The sequence below is a fragment of the Dermacentor silvarum genome, chromosome 10, assembly GCF_013339745.2.
Source record: "Dermacentor silvarum isolate Dsil-2018 chromosome 10, BIME_Dsil_1.4, whole genome shotgun sequence".
In the NCBI taxonomy this organism is placed as follows: Eukaryota; Metazoa; Arthropoda; class Arachnida; order Ixodida; family Ixodidae; genus Dermacentor; species Dermacentor silvarum.
The window spans coordinates 125,245,634-125,258,554 of NC_051163.1; the positions used below are offsets into that span (position 1 = coordinate 125,245,634).

Here is a 12,921-nt window from a genome sequence, read left to right on the forward strand (position 1 = left end):
CCTGTTACGCCTATGGGAGATCAGGCGAAGCCTCCTGAAGCGGTGGAGAAGTCAACGACTGAATAGGAAACTCTTGCGCAGGATCGCGGCTCTGGCAGAGGAAGCAAACGAACACGCAAGCAAATTGGCAACTGAGGGATGGGTCAGCTTTTGCAGCTCGCTTCAGGGCACACTAAGCACTGCTAAAACTTGGACCATCCTGAGGAACATCCTTGACCCAGATAAGTCCAAATCAGCGCCCAACAAAACAATGCAGAAAATCGCGGAAGACTTCCCGGGCACGGATGACGACCTCATAAAGGCTCTCAGGCCAGATGCATTGGCGAGAGTGCAACCACAACAAATTCGACAAATCAAATCAGTTACACGGGAGCAAAAAATGAAAACCTAGACGCGCCGATAACAAAGGCGGAGGTCTTTGCGGCAGCCCAGGCGGCCAAGAGGAACACAGCCCCCGGTGAGGACCAAATTACAAATGCCATGATCAGGAACCTTAGTGACAAAGTCATAGAGGACCTAACAAATAAATTTAATGAACACTATTGGCTTAAAGGAAAGATCCCTGAAGAACGGAAAAAGGCCAAAATTAACCATTCCAAAACCCGGGAAGAAGCCTTCCCTGCAGGCACTCAGACCCATATCACTGACGTTATGCATGGGAAAGCTTTTCGAACGGGTCATTCACACCAGACTTCAAAATTTCATAGAGGACAGGGGCCTGTTCCCGGCTACCATGCTGGGCTTCCGCAGTCGCCTCTCGACACAGGACGCTTTCCTTCTGTTACAGGAAGCGGTCCTAAGAGGCGTTCCCACGGGGGGGGAGCATTTGCTGCTTGCTCTCGACCTGAAGGGGGCTTTTGATAATATATCTCACGAGCTATAGTCTCAGAGTTAAATTTAATTGGTTGCGGCGAAAACATATTCACTATATAAGGGCTTTCCTCACGGAGAGGACGGCAACAATTGGTATCTCACAAGTAAAGTCTGAACCTTTCCAAATGCCAAACAAGGGCACGCCTCAGGGAGCCATCATATCTCCTTTGTTGTTTAACATCGCCATGCGTAGACTCGCACGGCCTTGGACGGTGTCCCGCAGCTAGGTTACACCCTCTACGCGGATGACATCACTCTATGGGCCACGCGCGGGTCTCTGGCCAGCAAGGAGCAGACCCTGCAGGAGGCGGCCCTGGTCGTAGAAAACTTTGCCAGAGCCAGCGGTCTCAGCTGCGCCCCCGAAAAGTCGGAGGTGATCCGTATACATAGTAAACGTTACAAAAGTAACGGACAAATAGAAATCCAAATCGAAATCAGAAAGTTAAAGAGGTCACCGTTGCTCGTATCCTGGGTTTCTGGGTTCAGAGCAACGGTAGGGCAGATTACACAATTGGTCTCCTAAAATCGGCAACCAAACAGGTGGCTAGGATCATTCAGAGGATCACCTTCCACAAAAAGGGGATGAAGGAAACCGACACTCTACGTTTAGTGCAGGCGCTCGTAATAAGTAAGTTGACATACAGCTTGCCCTTCCACACGCTCAACAAGAGCGAGGAAGGGCAAGTAGACTCTATCATTAGAGGGAACTACAAGGCGGCATTAGGTTTACCGGTAGCCACTACGACAGACAGGCTCCTCGGGATCGGCGTGCATAACACGTACGCCGAGCTCAAGGCTGCTACAATAATCTCTCAAAGGAACCGTCTCAGCCAGACGAGGTCGGGAAGGGAGATTCTGATAAGGACGGGCTTTCCACCGCATCCCCAAAACTTGGACGAGGTGCTAGTGGACATGCAGAATCCGTTCGACGCAACATCTCGGTAGCCCCTATCCCGAAGAATATGGCCAAAGAAAGGCATAAAAAAAGGAGAGAGGAACGAATAAAATGGCTCCGAAAACTAGTCAGAGGCAATGACAACGTACTCTACGCAGACGCTTCGAGATATAATTGGAAGCGCGCAGTGGTTACAGTAATCAATAGCGACACGAGTAGCATGGTATCAATCGCCTCCCTGTACACGTCCTCGATCGCCAAAGCCGAGTGTTTCGCCATCGCCTTGGCAATTAAACATGGGGAGCGAAAAGTCGGAAAGGCCTACATCACCATCATCTCGGATTCCCAGGAGTCGTGCCGACTCTTTACGAACGGCCGCCTCCCATTAAAAATACGCAACTTATTAGGAAGGGAACTGAAAAACACTTATAGGCTGGTCTGGTGCCCTGGACATGCTGGCCTAGAGGGTAACGAGAGGGCGGACGCTCTAGCTCGAGAGCTCATGAACCGAGCGGAGCACCAGCCGCCCTCCCAATTACAACCACCCCACACGACACTGCATGGCCTTCGCGGGGAGGAAGACAGTGATCCTGCTCGGTTGGATCCGCGCGAGATTCTTGCTCATCAGCGAGGCGCACGGCAAAAGTATGGCGTCCCCCACAAATCTGTTGAATTGGAAGACGCAATGGACCTCCGTAGAATTCAAACGGGGGTCTATCCAAATTTATTGCAACTGCACAAAATTTTTCCAACCTTGTACGGGCACGATTGTCCGTGGTGTCGCAAATCGCCACCGACCCTCTACCACGTCTCATGGGGATGTAGTAAAAGGCCAGAGAAACTAAATTCCTTACAGGTGGGCTCGGCGGCTGTGCTGCAGACGCAGACCGCTAATCCATTCACTCTTGTCATGCAGGTGTTTCAGCGCGCACTCGTGCGCCTGTTGCTTCCATCCTTAGTGACGGCTTCCCTGGCAGTCCCGCTGCAATATCGTGCCTGGTCAGGTGAACATGACAGGATTGCCTGTCACCCATCCCTGATGCGCACCTCTGGATTTGCACCGCCCTTCAGGCCCCTGGATTTCGTCGGGAGCAGCAGATCTGCGTTTTCGACGACACCGCTACCGAAGACGGTAGTGCTCGATGCAGCGTGGACAAACCTGTCGCCATCAACATCAACTCTCCGGTCAACTATAAAATAGCAGTCAATACCGGTGGCGCCTTGTGGGCTCGGCGGCTGTGCACAGACGCAGACCGCTAATCCATTCACTCTTGTCATGCAGGTTAGTAAAGCTTACAGTCTTTTTTCTAAGAAGTCTAGCAATCGTTTCCTGCTTCAGCTGCCGAGCCCGCACTGCTGCCTTCTTGTCGCTCTTGAGTGTTCTGATGTAATTCGTGCTTTGTTGATGATGTCGGGTGATGTCGAAAGCAACCCGGGCCCGGACTCCGATGCTTTACTAGCTGAATTGAAGAACTTGTCTGCTGGACAGTCGCAATTAATCAGTCAGGTTCAAGACCTGAAAACTCATCTAGTGTCGACGGACAAAGCTATTGCTGATCTGGGCAGGCACATGACTGATCTAGAGGGGCATTATCAAAATCTTGTCTCCCTACGCTCTGACTTCGAAACCGTGAAAACGTGTACCGCTCAAGTGGCCACCGTGGTACACAGGCTTGAAACGCGTATTGATGACGCCGAGAACCAGTCACGACGCAATAATCTTATTTTTATGGCCTCCCTGAATCAACTGGATCAGAGACGTTTGCCCAGACCGAGCAACTTATCATCAAGCACTGCCAGGATCATTTGAATATTTGTATCGAGCTGAAAGAAATTGAGCGCGCACATCGTCTCGGTCATCGCACAGATACTAACCGCCACCGTCCTATCATAGCGAAATTCACCTTCCATAAAACAAAAGAATTGGTTCTTTCTAACGGCCGCAAGTTCAATGGAACCAGCTTCGGCGTTGGAGAGGATTTCTCTCGTTCCGTACAAAACGCTCGCCGGCATCTCGTTACTTTCGCTAAAAGCAAATCATTACCTTTCTCTCTGCGATTCAAAACACTGCATATGGGCCATAAGCGCTACGTCTACGACGAGCAAACACAATCTGTCAAAGAAATAATATAGCAATTTCCCCGTCGTAAAAATGTCCGTTGCACTGTTAAGCCCAAATCTAACATATCATTGTCTGTAATCTTTACGAACGCACGCAGTTTCCTTCCAAAACGTGACGCTTTTTCCAACCTTGTTTTATCATCCAACAGTAATATAATGGTGATAACCGAAACGTGGCTAACAGAAGATATAACAGATACAGAAGTACTAGCCGACCTACCGGAATTTCATGTCTATCGAAAGGATCGCAAAGGCATGCGGGGGGGCGGTGTACTGATTGCTGTGCACCAGCAGTTATCGTGCTCCGTAGCCAAAAACATCACTTCTGATCTTGAAGTATTGTGGCTAATTATTCACGCTTCCCCCCATACAATCATTCTAGGTGTTTGCTACAGGCCTCCAAATAATATTTCAGATTTCACATTTAAACTTAATAACAGTTTGAGTGACCTTAGTAATCAACACCCACAAGCAGAAGTCCTCCTGTTTGGTGATTTTAATTTTCCCCAAATAGACTGGAGCAATGACGTCCCCATAACTATGGGCAGTGAGCCTGCCAGAGATTTTGTGGATTTCTGCCTTAATTTCAATTTAACTCAACTTGTATCAGAACCTACACGCGTTGCACTAAGCACTTCTAGCATCTTAGATCTCATCCTAACCAGCAATCCGGAAAGCTTATCATCAATAGCATATCTACCTGAAGTCAGCGACCATAAAGTAATTCACGCCACATTTTCGTTTCAACCCGTAAGACGTGATTTAGTCAGCAAAACAATCCGCCTGTACAATAAAGGTAATTATGATGCCATTAATAGTGATCTGAGCGCATTTCTTCCTATGTTCGTGAGGTTATGTTCTACGCGCTCTACAAATGAAAACTGGGTAATATTTAAAAACAAGCTAGGTGATCTGTGATCTCGTTGACAAGTTTATACCGAGAATAACGTTCCGCGGAAACCGTAACAAGCCATGGTTCACTAAAACTCTTAAGCGACTTGAAAACAAAAGAAACGTCTCTTCCGCTCAGCCAAACTAAACGGACACCCCTCTGCTTGGGGGAAATATTTTCTGGCCGAAGACGCTTATCTGAGGGCTATACGGAATGCTAAATTCTCCTTTTTCCACGATGAACTGCCTAAAATGCTTACAAACAGCCCTCGACAATTTTGGCAAATAATAAACCCTCAGGAGGCGCGCATGATCAGCGTGTTAAATGCACATGGCGAAGTAGTCAGCGACAGCGAGTGTGCTGACATTTTTAATGCCGCCTTTTTCTCTGTATTTACTAACGAGACTACAACTCCAGATCTTCCCACATCTACTGACATATCTGCGTGTATGCCACCAATTATATTCTCGGCAGAAGGAATCACCTCGATCATTGATAACGACAAGCTTTCATCGTCAGCAGGTGTAGATGATATCAATTCCAAACTCTTAAAAAATATTAAATATGTATCTGCTGCGTACCTAACTTTGTTGTTTTCGCAGTCACTCTCTACAGGCATCTTACCATCCGACTGGAAAGTGGGCAAGGTCGTTCCAGTCTTCAAGTCGGGCAATAGAGAAACCCCATTAAATTATCGTCCGATATCATTAACTAGTGTCCCCTGCAAAATCATGGAACACGTCATATACTCGCATATCATGAACTTCTTAGACTCAATCTGTTTTTTTCACCCTTGTCAGCACGGATTTCGAAAAGGCTATTTTGCGAAACGCAGTTGGCAATTTTCCTTCACGACCTGCATGTTAACCTTGACAGTAACCTTCAGACTGATGCCATATTCCTAGATTTTGCAAAAGCATTTGATACAGTTCCTCATAAACGTTTGCTGCTAAAATTATCTCAGTTAAATTTACACCCCGACGTACTAAAGTGGATAGAAGCATTCCTGAATAACCGCTCTCAGTTTGTTTTCGTTAATAACCATTCTTCTAGCAGACTCCGCGTAACATCAGGCGTCCCGCAGGGATCCGTCTTAGGACCGCTTCTTTTTCTAATTTACATTAATGATCTACCAACACAGGTATCATGTAACATTCGTATGTTTGCAGATGATTGTGTAATCTACCGCAGAGTTACCAACACATTTGACCACACATTAATCCAGAACGATCTCAATAATGTACAAGAATGGTGTAATCGCTGGCTAATGAACCTAAATCCTAACAAATGTAAACTCGTGTCTTTCACTCGCTGCCGTAACCCCCTCACATTTACCTATTCCATTGCTGATGTTCCAATAGAATCAGTCCAATCATTCAAATATCTTGGTGTCACTCTATCTTGTGATCTGTCCTGGCGCTTGCACACTACTAACATCATTTCATCAGCCAATAGATCACTGGGATTTCTTAGGCGACATTTACGTCATACCTCACAACAAGTAAAAGCGTTGGCCTATAAATCATTTGTAAGATCGAAACTTGAGTATGCATCTCCCATCTGGAACCCGCATCAGAATTATATCATAAATGCACTCGAAGCTGTACAAAATCGTGCTACTAGGTTTATTCATTCTTCATATTCGTACGATATCAGCATTTCATCGATGAAAGCGGAATCTGGCTTGGAAGCTCTTTCTTTCCGTCGACAGGTTGCCACCCTCTCTCTCTTCCGTTCATTTTTTTACAGCTCCCTAAATCACCCACCGTACATCACGCCACCTTCATACATATCTCATCGCACCGGTCATCCGCTTCAAGTTGCACGCGCACGTGCCCGGACCACCACTTTTCAAGCATCATTTTTTATTCGAGCATCAAGGGACTGGAACGGCCTTCAACACGCCATCGCAGCCATCACAAGCCCATCTGCCTTTACCGAAGCTGTTATCACATATCTCAAAACGAACGCCTGTATTTAATGTTTATTTTTTTTTTAACCACCACTTATGTAATACTCCTCCAATGGGGTCTTTAAGGTAATAAAGTGAAGTGAAGTGAAGACTAGAAAGCTCTCCGGAGCAATGGGAGGCACTCCTCGCTAGCTCAGACCCGGAAGTGCAACTAGCGCTTCTGGGCCACGTCCGGCTGGCGGCAAAAGCCAGTGGAGCCCTGGACTTGGGGCCCCAACCATCTATCTCCTAAATCCCTTCCCTTTTACCTCAATAAATGTTAGTCTCTCTCACTAGAAAACTGAAGAAAAGCTATCATAAACAGTGCATTCATATTTAGAGCTTTCTCTGGCTGCTTCAATATGTCCATCAGATAATCTGTAGATTGTCACATGTCTGTCGCAATCCACAGATTGATTTGCTAGAATCTACTATGTTATTATTCTAATCGGCACGGGTAGAACAGTGCGTTATCTAGATCGTCACGACTTCTCGATTCATTGATGCTTTTCTCGGCCATGGTGTGCCTTGTCGACGCTGCTTCACATTTTCGACATGGCGCAGTTTTGCCAAGGGCATCGCCAAGGACGCTGCCAACGTAGACACCTAAGGCTTTCGCCTTAATAAATAACGTCAAGTTGTCTGCCCCTTTTCAAAGCACACGCGCCTATCAGAAGTGGGACATGCTCCTTGTATACATTGACAGCGACGAAAGGGCGATGCTGTCATCACCCATATTGCACAGAATTTGTGCTCGTCAAAGTGAGAATTGAAACATTCTGGTGTTGATCATGATGAAACTACGATCTGATTATAAGGCACGCCATAGTGAAGGACTCTAGATTGATCTTGGTCACTTGGAATTCTTCCAATATCACCTAAATACATGAGTGTTTTTTTTTTTTTTCATTTCCTCCCATCGAAATGCGGCTGCTGCTGCCTGATTGAATTTGCGACCATGAGCTGAGCAGCACAACGCCAAAGCCATTACTAAACCTAGCAGGCCTGGGCGAATCATAGTTTCCCACAAAAATTTATAGAGGAAACTCTGGCACTACTGTCCACAGTCACAGCAAGCCCAGCGCTTTAGCCCCCGTGTGAATGATGGTTTGTACATGGATTGATATAACCTTTGTTTTTCTGGATTCAAACGACTTTGCGAATTCACAAGTTACGAGCAGAAAACAGCGCTAAATGACAGGACGAAGAGAAGCACACAGACCACAGCGTTCTGCTCGTAATCATGAACCAATCAGCCTAAATGCGTACCCTTCTGCAGTTCTCGAGTTAATCACACTTACAGCAAAATATTAAGCTGTATAAATGAATCAACTCCGGCTGACTTTGCATGCACGGAGCGTGGAACCGGCATTGCAACGACGATGCCGCTCACGCTGATTTTACTGTTCTTTCAGGTGTTCGATCGCGCAAATAGCTCGCTTTTCCGTTCCTTCGCTTGCCTTCTCGTGATCGGTCAGAATTGTGATTGCGTCAGCGGCCGTCAGAGACAGCCGGGTGGTAGCGCAGCTTTCGCACTTTGTGACGTAGCAGTCAAACCGAACGTGCGGAAAGCGAGCTGTTTGCGCGATCGCACCCCAGGTAAGCGCTTTCTCTTGCCTGAGAGAAAAATAACATTTATTAGCCCCCAAGGAACTAAGACCTCAGTCCGAGCCTTCTGGTAGGTTCATGCCTCCCGGCATGAGTTCACCCTCAACAGCCCCTGGTACCGACGCGCTGCAGAATGGGACGGACGCGGCTTCGGACTTTGTGTCTTTCTGCAGTTCAACTGAATTCGGTCAATGTGCCGTACCAGTGTACGAACAGCGGCAGTGCTACGAGCTTATCACCGAGCTACATAAGGGAGGCGTTTAAGGCACGTTCGCACTGAAGGCAGAGGGGCCAAAACGGCCAAGCGGAAAGCGGGCAAAACCTCCTCGCGAGGCGGGTAAAGCGGGCGTAAAAAGAGGCTTCGAGCCATGGACGAGCCCGATCGCTTCCGGACCGATCTTTTTTTTCCGCCCGCCGGAGCTACCCGAGTTCTCCGCTTTGCCGCAGCCAATCAGAACACCAGACGACGGTGGCGCTGGTGTATCGGCGCGCTGGTGTAATGGTGCAACAGAAGGTCCCTGGACTGATGTAAGCAGACGACATTGTGCTACTAGCGGACAATAAAAAAGATTTACAGATACTTGCGAATATCTTTGGGAACGCAGCGACAAATCTAGGCCTTAAGTTTAGCACAGAGAAATCAGGGATTATGATCTTTAATGAACACACGAGTAACTTCGTGGTGTCAATTCAACAGGAAGTAATACCCATAGTGAAGCAATATAAGTACCTCGGCGTACACATAAACGAAAGAAAGAATTACTCAAGCAACCACCAAGATAATCTGAAAATAAAGGGGAAGCGGAATGCAGCAATAATGAAACACAGAGCACTGTGGGGCCACAATAACTAAGAGGTGGTGCGTGGAATCTGGAAAGGAGTAATGGTGCCAGCGCTAACATTCGCAAATGCCATTATATGCTTAAAATCGGATTTATTGGCGGGTTTGGAAGTTAACCAAAGATCAGTAGGCCGGTTGGCTTTGGGAGCCCACGGTAATACGACAAATAAGGCAGTGCATGGTGACATGGGTTGGGCCTCTTTCGAAGTCAGAGAAGCACAAAGCAAAATTACTTTTGAAGAAAGGCTCAGGAACATGGATGAAAATAAATGGGTGGCTAAAGTGCACAAGTCTCTCTACATGAAAAGCGTGGACACAGAATGGAGGAAGAGGTCAAGGAAGTTGGCAACCAAGTACAGGATAATCTAAACTGTAAATAGACAACCAGGGGTCATCAGAAAGAAACTGAGAGAAATGGAGACCGTGAATTGGATGCAAAGAATGGAAACGAAAAGGACAATGGAGATTTACAAGAATGAGAAGAAATTAGAAGGGAAAATCTGTACGATAACACAAAGGGCAGTGCCTTGCTATTTGAGGCTCGAGCCGGTTGCCTAAGGACGAAAACATATCGGAACAAATATTCGCAACTATATGAGACATGTGTATGCTGCAGTAAAGATCCAGAGACCACTCAGCACATCCTAATGGAATGCGACGGGATCCACCCAGCGAGAACCGTAGGTAACGTGCAACTCCCAGGAGCGCGTGGGTTTAAAGTGGAAGGAAACATAAACAGATCAGCCGTAGAGATAAGCAAGAGACGATTAGAGTACTGGTGGAAAAAAAGCAGGGAAAAGATGGATACGACCTGATATCTTAAAATCATAGGCAGCAGTACAAGGTAAATTTTTAAAAAAGAAAAATAATAAGAGGTATACAAAAATGCTAGATAAAGAACATGTATAGTATACCTGATTAAATCAAGCAGGCTAGGTGACTATTTGTCGCCGCCCCGTTTCAAAGGGGATGCCAATAAATCATCATCATCATCATCGAGATGAGTTTCGCGCGGGCGGACGACCAGTGCCACGAGATGGCGATACGTCCTCCGTGCGAGGGCTTTACGTGAGAGTGCGCCACGCTCCGCCTCCTCGGAGGCGCGGGCAGCCAGGCAAGCCGTCCGGTCTGAACAGGCCAGCGCGCTCGCCGCCTCGCCGCGCTGTAAATCCGCTTGGCCGCTTAGACGCCCCGCTTTTGGTGTGAACTTGCCTTAAAGCCCGACCCTCATGGAGCGAACTTCCCCGACGATGTTCGCGCGTCAGAAAGTGTAGCGAGACGCGCCGCCGTGTTTACGCCTCACCGCCCCTCATGCGACGATCCAGCGGCGAACGGCGCCGAGCCGCTATCAATGTGGCCATGTGTGATGCAGGAGATTACTGTTTTTTAAATGTAACCCACATTAAGGTTTAGCATGCTGCGACACTTAATAACGTCATAACTTAGTGTTTTATAATTTTTCCTGAGTTATTTCTTCTACATTTTACGCTCGGCTATTCGCAACCACCAGAAAGCGCAGAAAACAGCTTGGCTCTGCCAACATTGTGTCCGTGCAGATACAGTGGGTAGTGTCATTAGACAGTTTTAGTTTAACGTAAGATTATAGCGGGGTGAAGTGTTATTGCGTTACCGTTCCGCAAACGAACTTTGCAGAGAGTTTTAGTATAGCGTGATAGCGTAGTTTACGTGCGGGACGCTATTCCATTACGCTTTGAATGCCGCATACATAGGACACCTAGGTAATTATATGTGTGTGTGCTTCCGGAAAATGTGAGAGGCAGCGCAATGGAAGCCAGGGGTGCGTTGTATATTTACTTCCCATGTCCACCGATCTGCAGCGAAACAAACAAGCAGTACAAGCTGTCTACCATAGGCTCCGAAATCTTCCCGTCTCAGAGGCCATATGCCGTCGTCGCGTCTATCTAACAACCTTACCTACAGGTGGCGCTCGCATCTCAAAGAAAATTTCTCTCGTTACGCTTAGGCGCATTCGAAACGAGAAGCGATCTCGAAAATTCCCGAAGTTTAGCCATAACACTCTTTAGTCGAAGTGGCATGAGACTAAGCAAAAGCCGTTTGCGCAGTCATTTGCTACAAATGAATGGAATTCTGCAAAAACAACGCCAAATTCAGTTCGAAGCGGGCGACCCGGACCGCCGCCATCAATCCCATGATGCAACGGTCGGAAGTGCTGCTAGAGTGTACTAGATAATGGTCGAGTGGGCCGAACGGCGCTCTCCCGCTGAGGCGCCGCGTGTGGAAAAATTTTGCGAGGGCGCTGCGAGCGAACTGGATTGGGGCGGAGACGCGCTCCGCGGCATATTCAACGCACTTTCGCTGCGGGCGCCGAGGCCGATTGCGCATAGTACGCTCTTAAAATAGTGCTTTATTTCAACTGCAAATTTATGTTTACACCATCTTGCTAAACATATATATTTGAGGCATGGATTATACAACGCGTCGTCTTCAGTTTTGTTGTCGTTGTCAAGCGCGTCGTCTGCTAGCGAGCGCGCGTTCGCTACGCGGATGCTGGCGGCGCCCAGTTTTTCTCGCAGAACGTCTGTGTAGTACATTTGTTTTTATGTTTTAGTTGCTTTGGTGCGCTCATGACTCTTGACGGCGGGTACCAAAGGTAGTTTCACTCAAGTGAACCATTGTTTTTAACACTGTCTTCTAAAAGCAACTGGCATCTCTGCAACATGAAGCTACGTACGAAAATTTTATTATTGATAGCGTGTCATTTTACGCGCGCTTCTTGTCGGTGGATATTGATCAGGAACAATGATCGAAGAAAACAATATTAAAGTGAAATAAACCAGGTTTATTAGCTGCGTGGCGCGAAGAATGACCGATGTATTTCTACGTAATTAAATCAAAGGGTACATTGAGAATGGTACAAATGGTACAGTGAGAACTCCCGACCATGCACGTTTGCATACGAAACACACGTATTAGTGAATACTGCACATAAAACTATCATTCGCAGAAGTAATATTCATAGCAGGCAGTTAAAACTATATATATATATATATATATATATATATATATATATATATATACATATATATTGTACTGAAGGCGATTGACCGCGCTTCGATGTCTGGGGAAAGAAGACGACGATGAGTGTGGTTGTTGTTGACGCTCTAGCTCGCGCTCGCCGGTAACCAGACCTGCCTTTCGGATAGCCTTCTGTAACGCCACATCGAGGCCTGCTTGAAGACCAACACCCCCATTTTAAGTGGTGGAGGTTGCTGGGTACTGTCCATCCTGGAACTTCGCAGCCGTACGCTACCATCAGCTTTCACCATGACTGATTCTGGCCCATCGCAAGCTGCTCCCGTGCCAACGACAATCCACTGTGCTGGCGTGCCCCGACAACGGGACCCACCTGTATTTAGCGGCACCGACGACCAGGACGTCGAGGATTGGATCGCCGAGTACGAACGAGTGAGCTCTAGTAACAAATGGGGTGACCGCGCCAAGCTCACGAACGTTCACTTTTACATCACTAATGTAGCCGGCCTCTGGTTCAAAAACCATGAAACTGAAATCACGAGCTGGTCGACCTTTACGGCAGCCGTCGCGGAGGTCTTCGGTCGTCCCGCCGTGCGCCGGCTTCGCGCGGAACAGCGCTCGCGCAGTCGAGTCCAACGCAGGGAGGAGACGTTTACAAGCTACATCGAAGATGTTCTCTCCCTGTGCAAGCGCGTCGACCCATCTCTCACTGAAGGAGAAAAAAT

At 47.5% G+C, this 12,921-nt stretch overlaps 1 pseudogene; it reads left to right on the top strand.

Moving 5' to 3' along the window:
- Positions 1-250: 250 nt before the first annotated feature.
- LOC119431830 (uncharacterized) lies at positions 251-3,901 on the top strand (annotated as a pseudogene).
- The last annotated feature ends 9,020 nt before the right edge of the window (positions 3,902-12,921 follow it).